This window comes from Amborella trichopoda, chromosome 6 (assembly GCF_054954075.1).
Source record: "Amborella trichopoda isolate Santa Cruz 75 chromosome 6, AtrichopodaSantaCruz75HAP2 v2.0, whole genome shotgun sequence".
Lineage (NCBI taxonomy): Eukaryota > Viridiplantae > Streptophyta > Magnoliopsida > Amborellales > Amborellaceae > Amborella > Amborella trichopoda.
The window spans coordinates 42,294,661-42,304,329 of record NC_142341.1 but is presented as its reverse complement, the minus strand read 5'-3'; the positions used below and the strand labels follow the sequence as shown (position 1 = coordinate 42,304,329).

At 33.3% G+C, this 9,669-nt stretch overlaps 1 long non-coding RNA gene and 1 other non-coding gene across 2 annotated transcripts; one reads left to right on the top strand and one right to left on the bottom strand.

The window, feature by feature from the left end:
* Positions 1–310: 310 nt before the first annotated feature.
* LOC148781783 (uncharacterized) lies at positions 311–3,195 on the bottom strand. Its single transcript, XR_016058598.1, has 2 exons — positions 1,551–3,195; positions 311–1,451 (listed from the first exon to the last, which is right to left on the bottom strand). It is a non-coding gene; the product is annotated as an uncharacterized LOC148781783 (long non-coding RNA).
* A 1,844-nt stretch (positions 3,196–5,039) lies between these two features.
* Positions 5,040–5,252, top strand: LOC148781782 (small nucleolar RNA U3). The gene has a single exon (XR_016058677.1). It is a non-coding gene; the product is annotated as a small nucleolar RNA U3 (small nucleolar RNA).
* Positions 5,253–9,669: the final 4,417 nt, after the last annotated feature.

The window sequence follows — 9,669 nt, the reverse complement described above, 5'->3', positions numbered from 1 at the left end:
TATGATAGGCAACCATACTAACCCTATTTAATCTTATATTGGACACACATATTTCTTGATTCACAATTTTTCATGACCAACAAAAGAATTTCATTACCCCAAATTGTCATGCAATGAAGGCCCAGTTTTTCTGGAAAACAAGGCCCTCTTCTAGCATAGTTTTGCAACATACAGCTACATGCATATTGAGATTTCATCCATAAACAAACTTAAGCTTCATGCAATGCACATTCATGCTCATACTTACATTCACACACGTATGATTTCATATTTAGATGAATCAACCAAAAACATGTATCATGAGAGCATGGAAGTGAATCTACTTGAAGTTCCTCTACACAGTATTTCTCCAAGGTCAAGCTTTCAATGGAGGGTCTTAATTGTTCCCCTACACAATATTTCTCCAAGATCGAGCTTTCAATGGAGGGTCTTATTCTTGAGGCTCTAAGGGCTCAAGGGGGAAAAACATGGCTGAGAGAAAGCAAACGCTTGAGATGAGTATGAAGGGGTGAAGTAAATAGGAAAAGGAAAGGGGTAGCCTGCAACAACAAGAGACGTCAAGGGACATGCCATACACTTTACAAGTGGCATACGCAAGGCACACAAATTTACAAGCAGGGGACAAGTGGCTCATAAATATGTGAGAAAAGAAGAGGAAGTCCCCAGGACCACCCTGTAAAGCTGCACTCGACGGTCCATATCTCACATGGCAGCACACACCCACATCGTGCACGGCGGCACTCTCGTTCTTCCTCCTACTGCTGCACGTGCTTTCACCTTCTACTTCTGATTCTCATACTGGCGCGCACGACACGCACATTGCTGCACACGGCAGCACACACCTTCTATCTCTTACTGCCGTGCACTCTCACTGCAGCGTGCTTTCACTGCCGCGCGCTCTCTCACTGCCGTGCGCGTTCTCTCACTGCCGCGCGCTCTCTTATTGCCGCGTGCTCTCACTGCCCCGTACTGTCTCTTTTTCTCTCTTCTACCATACACACTATTAGGCCAAAAAAATCTGGGTCGTCACACTTGTACTCTCTCCTGTTTTGTTTCTAGCGGGATAAGTTCACGATGTTGGTAAAATCCAACTTTTGATATTCCTTTTAGCGCGTCCAAGAGGCTTATTAAATCCTAACAAAGATAACCACGCCATTCTTATGGACCTACTCAAGACTACGAAATGGCATTACTCCAAACTTATTGATGCTAATTTAATTAACCCTCATATAGATCATTTAATACTACAACCAATTGCAAACAAGACCAAATACCCTTTTCAAGGTGGTCCCTCACGAGTAACCTCGAGACATAGAACTCTCTTACAATCCACAAACACACGAAAATATAGAGATAGTAGTGTCTTCTTCCTCCTCTTCCTCTTGTTAAATTATTGAGGGGCAATGGTGGTCCTCTCTTTATTTTGTAGTATTGTCCCAAATTAATTGATCCTGCAAGAACCACAAAAACATATGATAAAATTAGGTAAATAATAGAAGGAAGATGCTAAAAGGAGAAATTAACATAGTTCATTGTTATCATAATCAGACCGGTTACTGGATTGGTCTAGTCCGGGAGCGATTAGAACTTGAACCGGACTAATTGGGCGGCTAACTGAATTAATTGGTTCGATATATTTTTTTTAAAAAAAGGGTCAAAACCCAAAAAAAAAAATAAAAAATAGAAGAAGAAAAACATAGATTACGTGTATATTATCTTATTACCTACATTTATCTTATAAAAATAAATTTGAAACAATGTTTTATATAAATTAATATATGAATACTATGGACATATATAAGACAATTTGGAATTTGACATTAAAATTCAATTGATGGAGTTACAAAGTCCAATTTAGAATTTGTATGAAGTAAATGACCAATAAAACTAATGTTGAGATTGCCCTCATGATAATAAGTTAACATCAATTAAAACCCTATATAGGAATAAAAATAAATTTTGGGAAATAGATTGTCCTAATCCTATATTTAGAAATACAGCAATCAATAGTTAAAATGAAAATAGAAACACATCATGAATATAGGGAGACAAGAGGAAAAAAAACAGCAAAATACATAAATTTGACACGTGTGATGGTACACGAAAAAAAAAGACTCCTAATCAATCTAACAACAATCAGTAGTTCGGTACAATGATTTAGTAGATTAGCTTAACTATATACAAAGTTTCTATTAGAAACATTTTTTTTTATATATAATTTTTATTAGAAACACATAAACAAGTATTTACCCAAAAAAAAAACACATTAAGAAGTAAATTGAAGATAATTATTTCAAATATAAAAAATTTACATAGTTATATTTTTAGCAAAATAAAGTGGTAAACAATTAAACAAACAACTAAAAATTCATATTTTCAAAAAAAATACTAAATGAAAAGTCACATGAAATTCAAACATGTGATCTCAATTGTAAAAATCAAGTCAAAAATTTTGAATTTTAGAACAATTTAGGACTTCAATCTTCCAAGTACCTATGACATCTATAAAATCCCCAAAATTTGAATAAAAAAGGATAGAAATTGAATCCAAAATCTCAATTTTTTTTTCAATTCAGTTCAGAAAAACTAAGACGATGCCCTAATCTGTAGAAATCGAACCTAAAATTTGGATCTTTTGATGAAACTAGGACTTGCAAAATTTGAGTAACTCTCACATCTATAAAATCCTCAAAATTTGACTGAGAAAGGATAAAAAACGGGCCTAAAAAATAGGGTTTGGCGGGTTTTTTTAACTTGGTTCAGAAAAACTAAGGCGATACCTTAATCTGTAGAAATCGAGCCTGAAATTTCTATCTTTTGATGAAAGTAGGACTTGAAAAATATAGGTAACTGTGACACCTACAAAACCCCCAAAATTTGACTGAGAAAAGGATAAAAAATGGACCCAAAATCTCGAGTTCAACAGATTTTTATCAACTCAGTTCAGAAAATTGAGACGATGCCCTAATCCGTAGAATTTGATACTGAAATTTCGGTTCTTTGATGAAATTAGGACTTGAATAACCTGATTAACACTAACATGTAAAAGAACCATAAAATTTTACTAATTAAAAACTAAAATCAAGGCCAAAATCTCAATTTCGGCGGATTTTTGAGACAGTGAAGAACACCTAAAAACAGCTACAAATTTCAAATTCCGATGTGTTTTCGGTTGGAAATCCCTCTTTTTATAATGTGAAATCAATTATTCCAGTCAATAAATGACTGAAAAAACCTGAAAAATGCTTAAAAAGGTGAAAAAATCGAATCAAAATGAATCAAACAAAAAATGACGGGTTTCTGCTAAAAAAAAAGGTCCACTGCTTAAATTAACGAGATTTATTATATAACAGATGTTATATTATGTTATATAACACATTTTTAAGGAAAACTGGTCCGGTTAGGCTAAAAACCGGTCGGTTAGGATGAAAATCGAGTAGTTTGAGCGGGTTCCGGCCGGATTTGGCCCTGATTTTTTTGGGGAGGTTTGTCTTATAGCTAGTACTCTAAAACTAGTGCTAACCGGAATCGGAAGGGTCCCATCTAACCTGTCAGTTTCGGTTTGAACCGACTGATTTTTCTAACATTGGTCTAGTCAAAACCGGTCTAATATGATCAAACCAGTCACTACACTAGTCTAGTCGAAACCAATCTAATCATTAATTGAACAAGTTTGATTCAAATTTAAGATATGAAAAAAGTATAGATAAAAGACCAATTGTTTCATTCGGGCTGGACTGCATTTCTACAATATGCGGTCCAGAAGTATAAAAATCCATGTTAAAGATGGATTTAAATAGGTGGTCCATCTAAACGCAATTGTAACTAACTGTCTGAATGTTTTTTTAATATAACTATTATTTTTAAATTTTTTTTTTTTTTTTCATATTCATGATCTCCATGTTAAAGATTATATATTCTCTAAAAAATATGTCAAATTATATTTAAAAATACATTTATTGCGAAGCCCACATTGCTACATATGCAGGCTTGACAGCATACTAACCGCATCCTAAATAAAACATATAGTATATTAAAAAAAAAAAAAGTTTATATAGAGCCTAGGCTCTAAACAATCCAATTAGAGCCCACCTCAAAAATTTCACTAGAAGAGGTTGTTTTGATGCCCAAATATCCTCAAATCGATCTGCACTATTTTTAAGGCGTTAAATTTTATTATTAAAGATGAAAATATATTTTAAGTTTTCCAATATTGAAACCACATTTTTTGCCCCCATTTAAAGGTATACTTTACTTTGATTATTTAGAGCCTCGGATCTATACAAACCGCACCCATTAAAAAAAGTATTCAAAAACTTTATTTGGCTAGATGAACTAGAAGATACCGGTTAGTCGAATTGACCAAAACCGTTAGTTTTGATCGATTTTCGACTGCAACAAATTTTAACTTTTGACTAGACCAACCTACATTTCAAGATCTGACAAGTCATACCACTGGTTTGGTCCAATCTTGATGACTATGGTCAACATCATATCCAAAGGGTGATGATTTTCAATGATTATGATTAGTTAGGAGTTCTAATTCAAAACTCAAGGTTAAGGATTTGTTGTATGTAGACTTATGGCTCACTTATGCATTTAGAGAGAGAGAGAGAGAGAGAGAGGATTTGTTGTATGTAGACTTATGGCTCACTTATGCATTTAGAGAGAGAGAGATAGAGAGAAATGTTAAGGATTTGTTGTATGTAGACTATGGCTCACTTATGAATTTAGGGAGAGAGAGAAAAATGTTAAGGATTTGTTGTATGTAGACTTATGGCTAACTTATGCATTTAGAGAGAGAGAGATAAATGTTAAGGATTTGTTGTATGTAGACTTATGGCTCATTTATGCATTTAGAGAGAGAGTGTGTATGCAATGACCTCGGGAACATGAGAGAGATAGCATGAAACTTAAGTATTTTGGGAAGAGAGAAAGTCGAGGAACGAGGGAGTAGAGTTTTCTTAAAATTTGTCCCACATCAATGAAAAGGCAAGCAAAGAGTTTCTTTAAATAACTTTGTCTCCTTAATTTACATCACGACCTTACTTGAACAGGATCTGTTCTATAGGTTGTACATCCGTTTCCATTGACACGATGGAGACACGCACATAAATCTGGAAGATGATAGAATGCTACTTGGTCAGGGTGTGAATACTGGCTTTGGACTCCATGGAGATCCATGAACCTTAGAGGATCGCTCTCATCTAGTCATTGGCTGATGAGATGGCCATGGGGCAGTCTGACAGACCAAACATTTTTTGCATTTTTTATTTATTTACAAATAAAATCTTTTTTTTTTTTTTTTAATGTCTACCAAGAAAATCTTAGTTTTTTATTTGTTGACTTCTATTATTTGTGTACTAAAAAATCTATTGCATTTTTAATTTGTGTACCAAGAAAGTCTTTCTTTTTTAATGTCCACCAAGAAAATATTAGTTTATTTGGTTTTTTTATTTGTTAACTTCTATAATTTGTGTATTGAAAAATCTATTTTCTTTGGCTTTCTAATTCCTTGCGGAATAATGTATTTTGTTTTTTATTGGTTACAAAAATCAAAATTGAATAAAAATCAAAATCTTTTTTTCTTTGGTTTTTTATTTGTTAACTTCTATTATTTGTGTATTGAAAAATTTATTTTTTTGGTTTTTCATTTGTTAATTTCTATTATTTGTGTATTGGAAAATCTATTCTTTTTTGGCTTTCTCATTCTTATCGAATAATATCTTTTGATTTTTATTAGTTACGAAAATTAATATTGAATAAGATTATTTTTTTGTTCAAATATGAAAATTGAAGTGACTGTGCTTTTATGTTTATTAAAAATTTAATTATTTTTTTAAAAAAATACTGTAGTACTTTTTGTAATTTATTTTGCTAAATTGAATGCATTTTCTCTTAGTGGAAATATAAGCAAATCAAATTTCCATTTTCAGAGTGAATCTAAATATTATAGGGACAATTTTTATCTTTTCTTTGGGAGTCTAGTGCAAAAATTGTCTTAGTTGTGATTTTCATACTAATTAACACATTTGATGGCCATTATTTCGAAATTGCAATTGTCCAATTGAAAAATGAGTTAGTAACCCATAGACTCCGAAATACAAGAGGCAGAGGGATGAAGGATTGTATAGAGGATATCTAATACAAAAATGAAATAGTTCACTAAAATAAAATTTTAAAGGTATTAACGCTTAAAAATCCTTATCAACTGGGTGAAGCAGTAGGTTATTGGACTCATCCAGAGAACTTATTTTTACTATTTTCAGATTTTTGAAATAAATTTAAAATTACAATACTAATTACATGGGAACCTGGCGATTCAATCAATCCGGAACACCTAGTTCCCTAATAAATGTCCTTTTCTTTGATAAAACTGGAAGAGTCCCTCTAAATCAAAGTAATTCCTGGTTCCAACAAAGAACCAGGTCAATCACCTTCTTATCGGTCCAAACTCAATTTTCTAACATAAATATAAGAGGATAGGCACTTAGATGAGGCTTTTTTCTTTTTCCGTTAAACACATAGATGAGTTAATTCCTAGTTGCACATATATTTTGGTCATGGGCTAAAAAGGGTGAGGACTTTAAACATTCCCTTAACTGTCCCATGAGCAAGTAAAAGGGCTGGTTTGTGTTCATTAGGCTGCCATCGTAAAACTTTGCCAAAATTAATCGTACGAGATATAATTTGCTCGATTAAAAGAAGAAATAGAAAGTTACTTGGTGTTTTAACTTCATAACTGATTTAAAGTCTTATTGGAGGGTGTCGGTTATTTTCTTGAAACAAGCACAAAAATAATTATAAGTTTTGGTTTTGCATAAGAAAAATGAGAAGGCGATGCTAAGTCCAAGCCACTATTCTAAAGCTCAATATGAGTGGGTGAACTTATAACGAATTTAAAAGGGAATGTTAAGGTAGATTATTTGCCTAATGGTTTCTTTGTACAAGAAAAGCTACAGAAGTGATAGATAATAAAGCCTCCAAATAAGAACATGTATTTAAATGGTATATATTAAAGTAGGGTGAGGTTTGTATAGAGCCTAGGCTCTAAACAATCAAATTAGAGCCTACCTTCAAATAGTATTGAGAAATGTGGTTTCAATATTGGAAATCTTTGTAATAGCCTTAAAATATATTTTCATCCTTATTTATAAAGTTTAAAGCTTAAAAAATAATGTAGATCGACCGATCTATGAAAACTTAAAAATCTTGAAAATTGGTGGTCTAAAAATGCATTATAAAATACACTATTTCCAAAACTTGAAATCCATTTTTTTCTCATGTCCATACATCTTGACGTCGAGATGGTCAATTTGAGGATATTTGGGCATCAAAACAACATCTTCTAGTGAAATTTTTGTGGTAAGCTCCAATTTGATCGTTTAGAGCCTCGGCTCTATATAAACTTTTCCCTTAAAGTATCTAAATAAAAATTACCAAAATACCCTCACTTCTCAGTGTGAGATGTTATCACTTTATTTGCAATGGACCTTCGTTTTTTTGAAAAAATTAACCACAACAGTATTACCAGGGATCATTCCCCTTGTATAAGATTTTGTTTTTTGTCAAAATATATTTCAAAAGATGCCCCATCTGAGAGAACAGCAAGAGCAACTGGGGTGATAGTGATAGCGATGGTGATGAACAAGATAAGATAATATTTTATTGAATCATCATCATCATCAGAGCATTTTTGTAACCATTTGGAGTCGGCTATATGAATCTTTTTCTGCCATTCTGCTCTATCAAAACATGTCTCTTCTAAAAAAAAATAAGAGCAACTTGTTTAGTTGTTTTAATAATGGTGATGATCTGAGAGATTAAGATAATGACGACGTGAAAAATATTTATGATGATGATGATAATGGTAATAATAAAGTATGGCATTTACTTGCTACAATTGGTGTTGGAAGAGATTGGCACTGAGATAGTCACACAACAACATGCACCCGGGAGTTTGGTTGCAGCCTCTTCGTTAATGTTGTGGAATACTGCCGCCTCATTCTTGATGCAGTCGCACGCGGCCCTCTTATCAGCTGCAGTGGCCACGATCTGGGTCAGATGCTTCATTCCAGCACAACAGGCGGCAGCAGGCTGATCCGCCGCGCCTATCAGATATGTGACACACTGTACAAGTGACTCAATGACTGTCGTGCACTCGATGGCTCGGGCCTGGAGCCCCAATTGGTGAGCCACAAGGACGACCAAGAGACATGTGGCCAACCCCTTCATCATTTTTCCTCTATATGTAACTTTGGGACCCAAATGTAGGGTAATAGAGAAACTGTGATATGCCAGTAAGATAAACTTGGTGGCTTGATTGGAGAGAGTGAGGGGGGAGCTAAATATAGCATTTGGTTACCTGAAAAAGGAATTTGTGATGATATCAAATTGTCCCTTGATGGATGGCATTTCCTTAAAATTGGTATGCTTTCAGCTTTGTCAATTAATAGTGACCATCTTTCTCTTTCACTCTATGTGTATGTGTGTGTAACATTTGCAATCGTATGTGCTAAATTAATTAGCGTGAACTATTGGATTAGCATTTTAGAAAGGAAACAGTTTATATAAGGTTGACGGCCTGAACAATGAAATTAAGGCGCATATCAAAAATTCACTAGGAGAGATTGTTTCGATGCCCTAAGATTCTCATATCGATGACAAAAATGGATTTTTAGTTTTAGAAATAGTGCATCTTGTAATGCATTTTTCGGACTGCCAAATTTCAAGATTTTCAAGTATACATAGATCTTTTCAATCTACGCTATTTTTTTTAAGTTTTAAGTTTCATAATTATAGATGAAGATAGATTTTCAAGCTATCCCAAAGATTTTCAGTACCGAAACAATATCTTTCGGCACTATTTAAAGGTGTGTGGTACTTTGATTGTTTAGGGCCTCAGCCTTCTACAAACCACACCCTTTTAAAATGGTATTGGTTTGTACAAGGTGGCAACATTAGGCAATTAAAGTAGGCTCACCTTCAAACTATGTTGAAAAATGCAATGTTTGTATAAGGTGTCAACCTTAGTGAAAGACGCACCTCTAAATTATGCTCAAAGATGCAGTTCCAGTGCCAGACAGCCTTAGGATACATTTGGTTCGCGTGTAAATATTTCCTAAGAAATATTTACATAGATAAATAGTTTACCTGTGTAAGTATTTGCATAGGCATTCTTTGTACCATGTTTAGTAGCACATTTAAAAAGCATTGTGTAAACAAATTCATATGTTTGATAGTATTTGGTTGCTGTGAAAATATTTACACAAATTTGAATATATATATATATATATATATGAAAAAGTCTTCCCAACAGCTATGGGTGAAAATGAACAGTGATTTTGTCTACTCTCATCACCGTTCAAAGTTCATCGCAAGGTTACGATTGTCTAGTAGTATTTCATTTTTCATTGTTTTTCTACAAATCAAAATTATCCGAAATTTGGAATGTGTGTATATCTTAGTGAGGTGCACCTAATAAAAATATATAAAAAAAAATTTGTGAAAAAAATTATCCAAAATACCCCTAAAACATTTCGAGGGTTTTTTGGACTATTTATTTCATGTACAATATTTTTCTGATATTTTTCATAGATTCACCTAGTTTTTATAAATACACGCTCCAAATTTCAGATCATTCTGATTTGCAGAAAAAGAAATTAAAAT